Below are 13,424 nucleotides of genomic sequence, written 5' to 3' on the forward strand. Positions count from 1 at the left end.
ACACGATTTTGATTCGGGTAAATGAGATTTCGATTTGATTCCACACGAAGTTCGCATGGCACGTTTCCACAAGACTTGCTAATATGACAAACACCATGTTTCCATATTAGTTTTATCTTGTGAAGCAATGTCATGCACCCTAACATTACACCACCTGCGATGACTTCCAAGTAACATTCGAACATCGATAGACAATAGATTTCAACAGATTGATAAGCGACGATTGTTGCGTTGCGAGTGATAGACGATTGATTGAACTGATTACACCACGAATAGTACTAAGGCTAGCCCACACGGCCTTTTTCCACAAAGTCAACTAATATGGTCAAAACATCACCATGTTTCAACCTTGTTAGTTTCGTCTCGTGAAGCGAGGTCTTGTGCGCTAACATGACACGTAGAATGCGTGCATTGTTAAGTAATAGCGAACCATGATAAGAGTATCGAGTTGGTGGATTAGGTGCGAGGCGCGTTAAGAGTGGAAGGCGGCGAGTGATTCTCGATACTCGTCTAGCGAATCCACAATAGACGATCCACACCAGCTGATAGAAGTTCACACAATTGACAATAACCAGCGTTAGAGATTTCGAGACAAACACATGATGCGATTGCGATTTCGAGCCACTTATCGAATGATTTGATTGCGAGATTGATCCGGCAAAACTGCGATTAAGTTGCGTTCTAGACTTTACGACCAGTCTCGCGTTGCTCCAATTGCTCTTCGGGGTGAACTTACCTAAGTTCATCGATGTGGCAATTTGTGTACGCGGACTTACGAGAAGCCTCGCAGTGATGCGGTTTAGTTTTGTTACGCCTTGTGATTGATGGTAGAGTGTCAAATTAACCATAATAGTATAATAGGTCTAATAACGTCCAACTCCACATGGCACTTTCTTCACGAAGTTTCGGTAGTATGGTAAAGCGTACCCCCGCGTCACCCCTACTACTTATGCCCCGTGCTTTGGTGTCACACTTTGTTGACACGGCCTTGACCGTGCTTTTAAACGTTATGGCACCATTAGAACTTCACTACGATCTCCGTGCACTGACCAAGATAATCCCGTGTGCACCCGTGATTAGTTGTCCCTTGCACGTATACCGTACCTTGTTCTAAGAGTGTTATAGGGATAAAATACATAATATAGTACATAGTGCTAGCGTCTAGATAGTGCTCGATTGTAAGAGAAATAGAATCCACACACGATGATATATGAAATAAGTTCCAGAAATGATAGCGATAAGTCGGATTATTACAACAACATTAGGATCAAAATAACGTTGTTGTGGATACTTGCGGAGACGGCGGTTGCTGATGACTTCCTTCCAGGTCACGGTCCTGTACGGCACTGCGACGTATAATGCCCAAACCAGTTGCAATTTGCGCAATAGCGACATTTTGCTTCTAGCGGGTGATGATACGTGCATGTGAAACACAGGGGATGAGATCCATTGTAAGCACGTTTAGACTGAACTGGAACTGATCGGAGAGGTTCGGGTTGCGGCAGTCCAGTTGTTGAAGAGTCTGGGCTCACGGTCTTTCGTTTGCGGCTCGGTTGGGCTTCTTGAGTTGATGCAGTGTCGTCTTCGGATTCGCCTGACGATTTGGCGGAGGCACCGTCGGAGCAATTCTTAGAAGAATCCTCCGAGGAGCTGTCAGATGAACCATCGACCGATTCTCCAGAGGAATCGTCGGATGAGTGGATGATGATTGCTTGATGAGCTCGTTTGACAGGCTTCTTGGAGAAGAATCCGTCCAAGACTCGTTTGTTGTTGATTTCTGCGGCTAGACGGTAGGCTTCTTCGATGGTAGTAGGTTTTGCAGCTTCGACAAAATCACCCACACACTCCGGTAAGCCACGAATATACTTCGCGATAGCTTTCTTTGGAGTATCGACTTGACTTGGGCAGATTACGCTAAGCTGTTTGAACCTTGCTGTATAGCTCGCATTGTCACTTTCGGTTTGCTTGATTTCCCAAAATTCGTTCTCTAGCTTCTGGGCTTCGTGAGGAGGGCAATATTCTTCCTTCATGAGTTCCTTCAGCTCGTCCCATGAGAGGGCGTAAGCTGCGGAGATCCCACGTTTGTTGCGTTCGGCGGTCCACCAGTCGAGTGCTCTCGATTGAAATACTCCGGTGGCGCAAGTAGTTTGGAAGGCCTTGGGGCACCCACTCTGACGAAGGGTAACCTCGATGGCATCGAACCACTGGAGTAATTGAGAAACATCTCCTTCACCCGTGAAAGGCATCGGATCACAGGCTTTGAAGTGTTTGTAGAGGAATGCAGATTCCGTCTTGACGTCTTCCGGGGCTCGAGAGTGGCTCTGAGAGTGCACTTGCGCGACAATTTGAGGAATGAGCTTGACCACTTCTTTGGTCACAATCGAGGCAATCCTCTTATCGGCGCGTCGTTGGGCCCTTCTCCTAGCTACTCGTCTCGAGATCGAGTTGTTGGAAGGCATCTAGACAGAAGGATTCGGAATGAGATTCGATCATAATGATTTTCGAGCTTTTGATGCGATTTAGAATTTAATTAAACACATAGGAGCCACATAGGAAAATTCTAGATTCCTAAACTCTCACATAATTGATTCGTTTTGTATATAGTACGTATAGGTATAGCTGTAGGTTACACATAGATATTGGTTCAGAATTCGCGAGGACGCGATGAGAGAAATAGCGTGAGCGAATTCGAGTACTTAGGCGTTTGTTTTGTTGCGATCATTCGGTCTTTGTTTTAGATTGCGATGGCTGTGCAAATTGTGCGCTTTGTAAATCGAGGTTCGTAAATCCGATAAATCGAGAAATCGATAAATCGTAAAGCTTAAATTTGAAAACTCATAGACGTAAACCATACACGTAAAATTTAGATGGAATGCCTTGGGTGTTTAGGCGTTGACTACCCAAGTAACCCGACTATAACCAACAGGTTCGGGCATACGCGTTGACCTAGAGGACTCACGCTTCCACTGGGATGCAGCTCCTAACATTCGTCTCTCTAGTCTTCGCGCAGCCTGAGTCGTTGTTATGGTCGTGTCCTTGGTGAGAGCTTTTGTAAACCATTTTATGGAGTGGAACAGTTGATTAAGGTATGGGTTTCACCCCTGGCTTAACAACTTCGTTCCCATTTGTGGTTGTGCTCATCGAATAAATCCGAGAGTTCCACCAGAATTTCGAAATGGAGACCTTTTGTCGAGATGTGGATGTCACTCCTAGCTCAACAAAGAGTTCTCGTGCTAGAAAAATACGCTGAGTGAGTGATCCTATCGAGAGTTATTGGTTTTCACACCTGGTCTCGACTAGATCACTCGGTTTTGTTATGCGAGTAGTTTTGAAAACATGTGTATTGTGTCAGCCTTAGGAAAGGCTAAGTAACCTTCTAGCCTTAGGAAAGGCTCTTTGTGTGAAGCTGTAGTATGCGGTGTTCACACAATAGTTGTAACTTTTCAACAAATTCGATCGAGAGTAGCAAGTTGGCCCAAACAAACCCTAACGAGTTCGTAAGAGTCGGCCTGTTGGTACTTAGACTATAGACTAGGTCACTTTCATAAGACATCGACCCGGACTAGGTCGAGTCTCAAACTTTGCCTAATTCCCTATAGTTATGGCTCTGATACCAATCTGTCACACCCCAACCGATGGCGGAATCATCGGGGCGCGGCACTAGGCGAATCAGATTGCTCAAGAGAATCCATAACAACTATATTGCGATAATATTTATTACATTTGTCATCCCATACTAACAAACAATACAATCACGTAAGTTATCACGGATTTCTTGTCCTCTCGAACAATTCAAATCCGACAACCTAGATTTTAGATGCGTTTCTAGACTTCCTAGCTTGATTTGATGTAAACTTCGGCTAAACCTGCAACATACGTTAAAACTTTGTCAATACAAAAGTATTGGCGAGTATACAGGTTTGATATGTGTAGTATGATAGATTAAAAGTGCTGCGAATTTCCACATGCATAAACGTAATACACGACATATATACTCACAAAACTGATACTACCAGCTAAGTCCTCGATGCTCGACTCTGGCATAACTAGACCCCGTCGGGCGAAATAGTACTATACTAGTTGTTGGTGGGACGTCACGAGTATAAGTCCTAGCATACATGTAACTAGCATCACGTATATTTATGCAAACAGTTATTCGCAAGTGATAAATTGTCAAATTGAATCATTCGTTTGATAAGTTCGGTTTTTATGGAACGTATGTTACACCCAAAATTCGATAAAAGGGGTCAAGTATACTCACAGCGCGTATTCGGTTAGGTTTGCGGAATCGGTGCCGGAGAACGTCCTGATTTCAGACAATTTACGTGAGTGATAGATTACTATGCGTTAACGGTATCGATTTGCGTGAAATCGGGCAAAATTGGGTTAAAATCGGACAAAATAGTGAAATTGGGCTGGCCCAGTCGAACAGGCCACTCAATCGAGTGGGCCTGGTCGGTCGGACGGATGGGCCTGATCGATCGGACGGATGGGCCTGATCGATCGGACGGATGGGCCTGGTCGATCGGACTGCCTGATCGATCGAATGGGCCACTCGATCGATTGGCCTGTTCGATCGAATGGGCCACTCGATCGATTGGCCTGTTCGATCGATTGGGCCACTCGATCGACTGGTCTGTTCGATCGATTGGGCCACTCGATCGACTGGTCTGTTCGATCGATTGGGCCACTCGATCGACTGGTCTGTTCGATCGATTGGGCCACTCGATTGGCCATCCTGTTCGGCTGTTTTTGATGATTTTTCGAGCGTTTTTCGGCGTTTTGAGTCGAGTCGTTATGATGAGGTGTTTAGCAACTGAAATCCCGTCAATTCCGACCTGTTTTAACGGCCGGGAATCACCCCGTTCGTCAGATTTGGTCGTTTTTGTCGGTTTTTCCGTGTTTAACCCGAAATCGATCATTTTATGTATAGATCTGAGGTAAAAGCCTTGATTTTACTTAGGAAATGCCCTGGATCTGAGTTGTTCTTGATGATATGAGGTCAACACTTGAAGTTCATAAGAACTTTGTGATGAAATCTATCCGAACATCCCAAATCCGTGGCCCTTTGATTAGAAAAACATTGATTTGGTTGAGATTCGTGAAAAATCGTACGTAAATCATCCGAATCTGAGTTGTTCTTCATGGGATGACATCACCTTTGAAGAACTTTGTGGTGACATCACCTTAGAACAGCCCAAATCCGTTGATTTCACGGTTGAAAATTGGGATTTGAAAGATAGAAAGATGAAGGATTGCATTTGGATCAAGAAAGTACAAGATTCGGGTTGAAAACTTACAAGAATCGGAAGAAATCGAGAGATTTGAGGGCTAGAGCGTCTTGGTCGGTTAGGAGCAGCAACACAAGTGTTTGGGAGTGAATGGAGGGGTATTTATAGGCAAGGAAGGAGAAAGGAAGGCAAAATAGTGACTGGATCGGCTGGCCCAGTCGATCGGCTGGCCCAGTCGATCGGCTGGCCCAGTCGATCGGCTGGCCCAGTCGATCGGTTGGCCCAGTCGATCGGCTGGCCCAGTCGATCGGCTGGCCCAGTCGATCGGACTGGCCCATCCGATCGGCTGGTCCATCCGATCGGACTGGCCTATCTGATTGGGCCGGTCTGACCAATTGGACTAGCCTGATCGAATTGATCCGTTCGGAAGCCTTTTGATCCCGTTTTTGGTGCGATTTCGACGGTTTGAACCATATTTTCATATATTTATATAATTATTAAATTATTTATTATTATTAATCACAAAAGGGCCGTATATACGTATTTATGTATCCAATATTCAGTGCGTTGATCGAGTTACGCGTGCCTTCGAGTGCGTTCTTCGATGTGATGTGCCACAATGATTACCGGGGCACTACTTACTCGTATTGCTATCATCGTCATGACGGCTGGAGTCATAGCACTCACCCGATAGTCCTTGTTAGCGTTGATTACTTACGTTTTGACACCTCACGCTTATCGAGAAGGGTAGATTAGGCCTTTACTCGACATTATCGTGAGTGTTATGCAAAATAGGTTTGTACTAATGATAGAATATGCGTAATCATTCGATTATACTTCGATTTAGCGATATAATTGATATAGTTACATTATGATCCGAATCTCCGGTGCTAGGCGTAACGAGTGTATCGAGTAGTAACAACGCACGAAGGTGCGGGTTGTTACACCAGAGATCCTACGGCCTATGTCCTTCATCATGGATTCACCATTTGAGTTCAGTGCTCAACAGCAACAGCTCGTCACCGCCTTCCCGGATCTCTCAATCCATCCCCAGGTATACTTATTCTCCCAGATTCTGTTGAAATTAGGGTTTTCCACTGAATATGATCAACCTAGGGTTGTCATTTTAGGCAGGAGAGGAAGAAGGAAGTGGTTTCAAGTACGCATCCCCGTTGTATGCAGGTATCCTACTAAATTTTGTTACGTTTTTTCTGCCATAGGTTTATGGCAATTTGACATTTTTACGTGATTGAAGTACTTCTATCAATTAGTAAACCCCATTGAAGATACCAATTTGGTGGGGTGAGTGTTGGTTGTAAACTATTACCACAGTTAATCACTCTGTAGAAAATGATGGATACCGGAAGCCGCTCTCAAACTAGGAACTCCCGGTACAACTATACGGGTCCGCATCTTAAGGAAATGGATTCCCCATTTAGAGCCACCATACACTTGCTACGTATTTTTGGACCTGATTGTAACAATACAATTAATCTATGTTCATGCTACATCTGTTTCTGATGCAACAAATAACTATAATCATTTTTTGATCTTTCATTCAGGGTGATGCCATCCAGGCAATAATGCAAATAACTGACAGAAAGTATGTTGAATCACCAAGTCACAGGTGACAGAGGTCATTTTCGTCAACCTTACCCTGATAAATTCCAGGTACCCCTACAATCAAGACATTATACATTGTATACAAAACTTACACAACACATCAACCACTGTATCACAAAACACTAACATGTTGGTTAAACAGGTCAGCTTTAGGTCGGGTCATCAATGATGTCTGTTTGGGCTCACTCAGTTTTCCCAACTGTCGATATAATTCTAAATGTGTGATATTTAAATTACTTATTTTATAGAAACTACTTATTCTAAAATTTTACTAAATGTGTCAGACGGGTCGACTTGTATAATTAGTGAAAGCTTAATTCTATCAAACAAGTAGCATGATCGTTTTCTTCTAAACATTTTAAATATGATTGTTTTACTAAACAGGTCGAACAGGACATATTATGTAAACATGAAAATGGTGGAATGGTGAAGCACGGCTGACCGAATGTAAACTATGGGAGTTGTTTTTTTCAACTAATGGATGTAAATTATAACCTTATAAAGAAGCAACAAACTTATGCATATCAAGGTTGTACAATTGGCTTTGGGAGATTTTCAAAAAAAAAATTGGAATTTTCCTTTTTAACCCTAAGGTTTTAATCTTTCACAATCTAAGTTTAAAGTTTTAATCTTTGTTTCATTTTTAACCTTAAAGTTTTAATCTTTGACAATTTAAGTTTATAGTTTTAATCTTTGTTAATTAAACCCCTTTGCTTAATTTTATTTTCACTTCTAATTCAAAAGTTTTCATCTTATACAATTTAACCCCTTTGATTAATTTGATTTTTCACTTCTAATTCAAAAGTTTCCATCTTTTGCGATTTAACCACTTTGATTTTTTTTACTTATTTGTTGTAATCTTGCCTTTGAGAGTTTTCCAAAGAAAAAATGGTTATGCATATGGTTGTTGTAACCTTGGCTTTGAGGGTTTTTTAAAAAAAAAATAATTTTTTAACTTTTCACTCAAATGTATTTCATATGGTTATGCATATGATTGTCGTAACCTTGGCTTTGAGGGTTTTTTAAAAAAATTATTTTTTAACTTTTCACTCAAATGTATTTCATAAATTACCTTTAACGCTTTACTTTTAACATAGAACTTTTTATCTTTTGCAATCTATCCTCACAACTTTTTTTACTTTCAACTTTGGTCCTTTATAATTTTTATTTTCCGCAAATTTTTTCGCTTTATGCTTCGTTCAAAAATTTTGTGACTAAACACATCGAAACGTGCGTCTTTGGTTTAACATTTTTATGTTTCGTTCTAAATTTTGCGAGTTAACACGACGCAACGTACATGTGTGGGTGAACGTTTTTACATCGTCTATTTTTTCCCGTTTGAAAGGTTCAACATAACATGCGCGTCCTAAATCGACTTAGTTATAATTAAAGAATTCCCGCCGCATTGCGGCGGGTCGTAATTCTAGTTGTTTTTTTAATTCACATCTGCATATATTTTTTTTAAGATCAAACTCAAAACACTTTTCCTATGAAGTTAAATTTGCAATGCTACTTTATTATATTGGCTTTTCATCTGTTGTTGACTTAAAGTTATCATTATTATCCATTCACCATATAATTGACTTGGTCACATTTTCTTTTTACGTCACAAGTTTTCAGAGTTTTCTTGGTAGTTAGTGAACACCTAATATATGAGTTGAATTTGAGTACATACGTAAAGTAACTTTAATCCAATCTAGATTCCATTTTCAGATAAATAGATGTGTGTATCATGACATTATCATATGTGTATCATGATCTTATCAGGGCTGGAGTTGTTGCGAAATTAATGGATTTGAGAGCAGCAACAAAGCTGGTATTGGATGGTGGACTTTGCAATTCCCACACTAATTCCTACGGCAAAAACATTAGGTCTTTTTTTTATCCATTACTTTCCAAAATCTCCCTTCGAAATTATTGTTCTTTAATCCGGATCTATGTTGTTCTACACTGATTATATTGTGGAGAATGAAAGACAAAAAGGAGTGGAAAATTGTTACCGTGTGAATAGCATCAACCAAACAATTGATTTAGAATATTAGTAATTGGAATTATTGCACTTATGTAGTATCTTGGGTTAATTTCATAAAGATTTGAATTTCTTTTCTTTTTGTTTGAACGACGCAGATCAACCGGCAAGGGCTCCGCAAAGTGGGCACTCCCCTTGCTCGACGACCCGGCACAACTCCCAGGTTCGAAACCCCCTACAAAGTTACAGTGGTGATGCCCCATTTTTAGAGCACGCACATGTGCCGGGAATTGAACTCATGCCCGGGCAGGAACCTCCGAAGAGTAAACCTTCCCACCTCCCCCTTGACCACCGGAACAAAGGCTCATTATTTATTTTTTGATAATTTTTTTTAGTCTTGGAGAACATAATTACTATGCTAGACCTAATTCAAAAAAACTTATTACTTTGCGTTGCGATATACACTATGATCGTGACCCGTTTGTTCCCTAGATTATGTTATGTTATCAAACCGAGAATGATTCGGTTTAGCGCGCCGCAACGCGCGCGGGTATTAAACCTAGTTGAATTGATAAGACAACGTTGATTTATACCGATACGTCTCATCAAATCACACCGTTCAAATAATATTCTATTGAACTAATAAGAATGTTTGACGGTGAGAACTCCGACGAACTAAGTTGGGAAAATCATTCTGGTTCAATGAATCAGGTAAAACCCTATACCCCGTTCGATTTTTCAGTAAATCAATAGATATTGAGACAGATCCATACCTTATGTAATTCTCTTTTGGCCAATCTAGGGTTTACGTCACACTCCGGCGAACTAAGTTCATTGCATCAGAAGACATGAGTGTAGGTTCCGGCAATCTACGATTTGGTGATGCAAATTGAAGAGATGGATCTTAGCTTTTAGTTACAACAGTAAAGGCAAAAAATGGTATATAAATGTGTAATATTGGGTTTTAAACTGTTCATTTTATTGAGTTTGGTAAATGAGTTTATGTAAATGTTCGTTTACATTACGAAGAACAGAAAAATTGACGTGAAGGTTGATGTTGCTGGCGTTGGTGAGGCCAAAGAGGACATGAAGAAATTGTAGTAAGTATTCTCAGTCTATGTTTCAGGTTCTTGTTGCAACTGGATCTAATCTAAAATATTAATATACTCTTTTGTCTTAGTTTCGATTAATGATGTTTGTACATTCCCCATCTAATGTTATTTTTGATCGGTCGAAAGTTGAAAAGGCTGGAACGGGTCAAGTAGAGATCTTGTGAAAGTAGTTACTAATAAGCAAGCGTTTTTCTTTAATATTAGTCTCAAGTAGATTAAATAATCAAAGCATGTAATATATAATACATGAAGTTAAGCTTGGCAAAACTTTACAGGCCTTTTTACATATTTTTGTTAACAAATTTGCAGGTCTTTTTTAACAGTTTTTTTAAACCAACTTAACTCGACCTGACCCAACCCGAAACCCGTTCCGATCGAGACCTGTTTCGACCCGAACCCAACATATTGAATCTATTGTTATTACATATTTAAACTTAAAGTTATACTCTTTCATTTATATGTCAAGGTTTTAATATTTTTTATTGTGTTTACATGTAGATACATACCCGAGTTCGGGTCAAGGATAAGCTGGATGGCTCTTCCACCATCGAGTTGCTTGATGTGAGAATCATATCATGTCATATGAAATGCTGTCAAGATGTCCATTTTTATAACAAAAAGAAAAAGGGGGTTGATGGTTTTAGCTAAATGAAGATATTTGCAAGTTTCAAGAAACATTAATATCTGTTATATGGAGAAGGTAGCATTGGATTAGTGGGACTGGTCTCACAAGCTGTTCATGAGGATGGTCGCCAAGGAGTATGTTTTCTTGTTTTGTTTCCTCATTTAGTTCCCAATACATTTTTCCACTAAAATTAGACGTCGTTTATTTTATGAATATGTCGATACGGGTTATGTAATTTTCAAGTTAGAGGTAATGGGTGGGTCAAAAAGAATCCGGGTCAAAACAACGATTTTTTAGCATGAATCAAAACAGGTCAACCTTTTTGGGAGTTTTATAAAGCACACAAATTTCTAAATTATGATTATGAAAGTTATATAATTACAATGATTTAGCTTTAGATGATTCAAAGACCTGAATGACATGTACTTGGTTTTAATGAAAAATAATTCGTTTGGTAAGTGTGAAAAAAGATGTCATTTTAAAATTATGGTATATTTTAATGCAATTTGTGGTTCGCTAATAAAGACATCCATGGGTGCTTATTAATGCATTATAACCTAGGTTTAATCTTTTACACAAACTGAACTGGTCACTAAATCTGGTTCATTAGTCTATGATTTCTCTTCTTTAGAGAATGATTTTTCGGCTTATTAGTTGTTCATTATTATTATCTTGTTGAATCTTAATCTCAAAACATTTTCGATAGCAGAGGCGTTGATCAGAGGACTTCCTTTCCGATCATCCTCGATGACTATTTAGTGCCCAAAGTTTTAACATCATCGTGTATGTAGTTTGTCGAGTATGATTGATTACCTACAATTTTTATTTTTTGAGCTTGGAAAAAGGCTTTTGTATATGACAAACTGTAAGTTTGTGGTCATGTATTAATTAGGGTGTTTTAGAACTTTAAAAAGTTTTTAAGTTTGTGGTCATGTATCAAACTTCTTAAAAACTTTGAAAAGTTTGTAAGTCTTTCATGCTTAAAACCTATGCCTCTTCTCTCTTTTTTGGTGAAAAAACATTGATTGAAGAACTAAACACATCCTGAAAATCATCAACCATAAAATCGTAGCCGCCGCAACGCTCGTGTTCCTGCTAGTAATTACATAAGATTGGATTAGTTTAACATACACCATCGGCTACCGAAACGTCATGCCTCTTCAAATCATAGCTTCAAAAAATATACTATTGAATTAATAAGACAACGTTTGATTTATACTGATACGTCTCATCAAATCACACCGTTCAAATAATATTCTATTGAACTAATAAGAACGTTTGATTTAATATAATAACTGTCATTTGAACACACCACCTTCAAAAAATGTCTGTTGAATTAAAATAATAATATTGTTTTCTTTACAATCCCATTCCACGGAGTTCTCGCGCATCAGGAGTGTGCTACGCTTTCTTGCGGTGGTCGAGTAGTCGGCATTTGGACATAGCTCCGAAAGGGTGAGTTTACACGTGGAAAGCATTTAGACGTTAAAAAAAATGAGTACATACAAATGATATTATATTACTAATGGTATATATTTTCACCAGCATTACTATATATTATAAAACGAATCGAAATGGATAGTGATTTTAATATTATAATAACTAGGTTATAACCCGTGGTACCCACGGGTCGCTCTATTTTAAGGATATTAATATTTTATTAATTTTATTACAAGGGTATTTTATACAATTTGTGAGGATATTTATACAATGATTCAATGTGAAACGTATATAATAATATATGCAAATAATGCAATTTATCAATGGTAACAATTACCATATGATTTTCAAAATATTACCATATATTTTTCTACGTATGTAGAATGATTCAGACCAAGATGAAAGGATGATAGCCCGTCTCACCATTCTCTGGATACACATTTGAATCGATGAATTGATATAGCATTTAGGTTGGTTAAAATCTCAAAGAGTAGCATTTCAAAAGGATTATAAAACATTGTATGAACGAATGAAACATATAAATGTATTACTGAGTATAACATATAGATTAATAACCTAATTTATAAAAGTAAAATGAAAATGGGCTTGAAACATAAATTCAATTTAGTCCATATCCATCAATTTAAATGGTGATTACCATTTAATAGAATCAATTAATCCATTGAAATATTTGTTCAAAGTTATTGCAAATATTCCCCTTTTTCAAAATGTTGAACCATCTATATCTTTGCAATAATATAAACATGTGATTTTTATATTTTGAATTATTTAAAAATTGCAAACATAATGTTAGATATAGCCTTTAATTTAGACAAATATTTCAGTGACTTTTTATTTTTATTTAATTCTCTACACCCTTTTAACATAATGCCCACATCCCACTACACCCATTTTAGAAAAACGTCCAATAATGCCCCTTGCTGACTGTACTGTCACATGACGGAAAACGCCCAAGGGTAGGGGCATTATTCACCCTTACCACTACGCATGTTCTAATATTAACAAACAAACAGCAATTTCTACAAACCAAAAGTAATGTTTTATACTGGACCTTTGCTATTATTATTCACTATTTTGCTAGTTTTATTTTTCATATATGTTGAAATGTGAATTTATAAATAAATAAATAATCCTCTTGTATTTTTAATTAACAAACATATTGTTTGCTCGTAAAGTTGCTTAAATCATAGTGAACAAAAAGCAATCAGGACAAAAAAAATACATAAAAGAAATGCACACACAATCCATCAATAACTTTTAATTTCATCTGAATTTTATTTACTTACACTATCATCACTTCTTGTTAACTTAAGGTACTCTAGGGTGACATGGTCTACAGGGAAGAAGCCCATGGTTGCACCGTACCCTGGGTGAAATATTTGCAATAGTTGCTCTATCAGTCA

At 38.5% G+C, this 13,424-nt stretch overlaps 1 long non-coding RNA gene across 2 annotated transcripts; it reads left to right on the top strand.

Moving 5' to 3' along the window:
- The first annotated feature begins 8,556 nt into the window (after nt 1-8,556).
- Nucleotides 8,557-11,514, top strand: LOC110897174. Of its 2 annotated transcripts, none has more exons than XR_002568509.2 (5): nt 8,557-8,726; nt 8,982-9,534; nt 9,626-9,762; nt 9,853-9,923; nt 10,434-11,514. It is a non-coding gene; the product is annotated as an uncharacterized LOC110897174 (long non-coding RNA). The 2 variants fall into 2 exon arrangements; XR_002568508.2 differs by having other exon boundaries at nt 9,858-9,923.
- Nucleotides 11,515-13,424: the final 1,910 nt, after the last annotated feature.

This window comes from Helianthus annuus, chromosome 12, assembly GCF_002127325.2.
Source record: "Helianthus annuus cultivar XRQ/B chromosome 12, HanXRQr2.0-SUNRISE, whole genome shotgun sequence".
Lineage (NCBI taxonomy): Eukaryota > Viridiplantae > Streptophyta > Magnoliopsida > Asterales > Asteraceae > Helianthus > Helianthus annuus.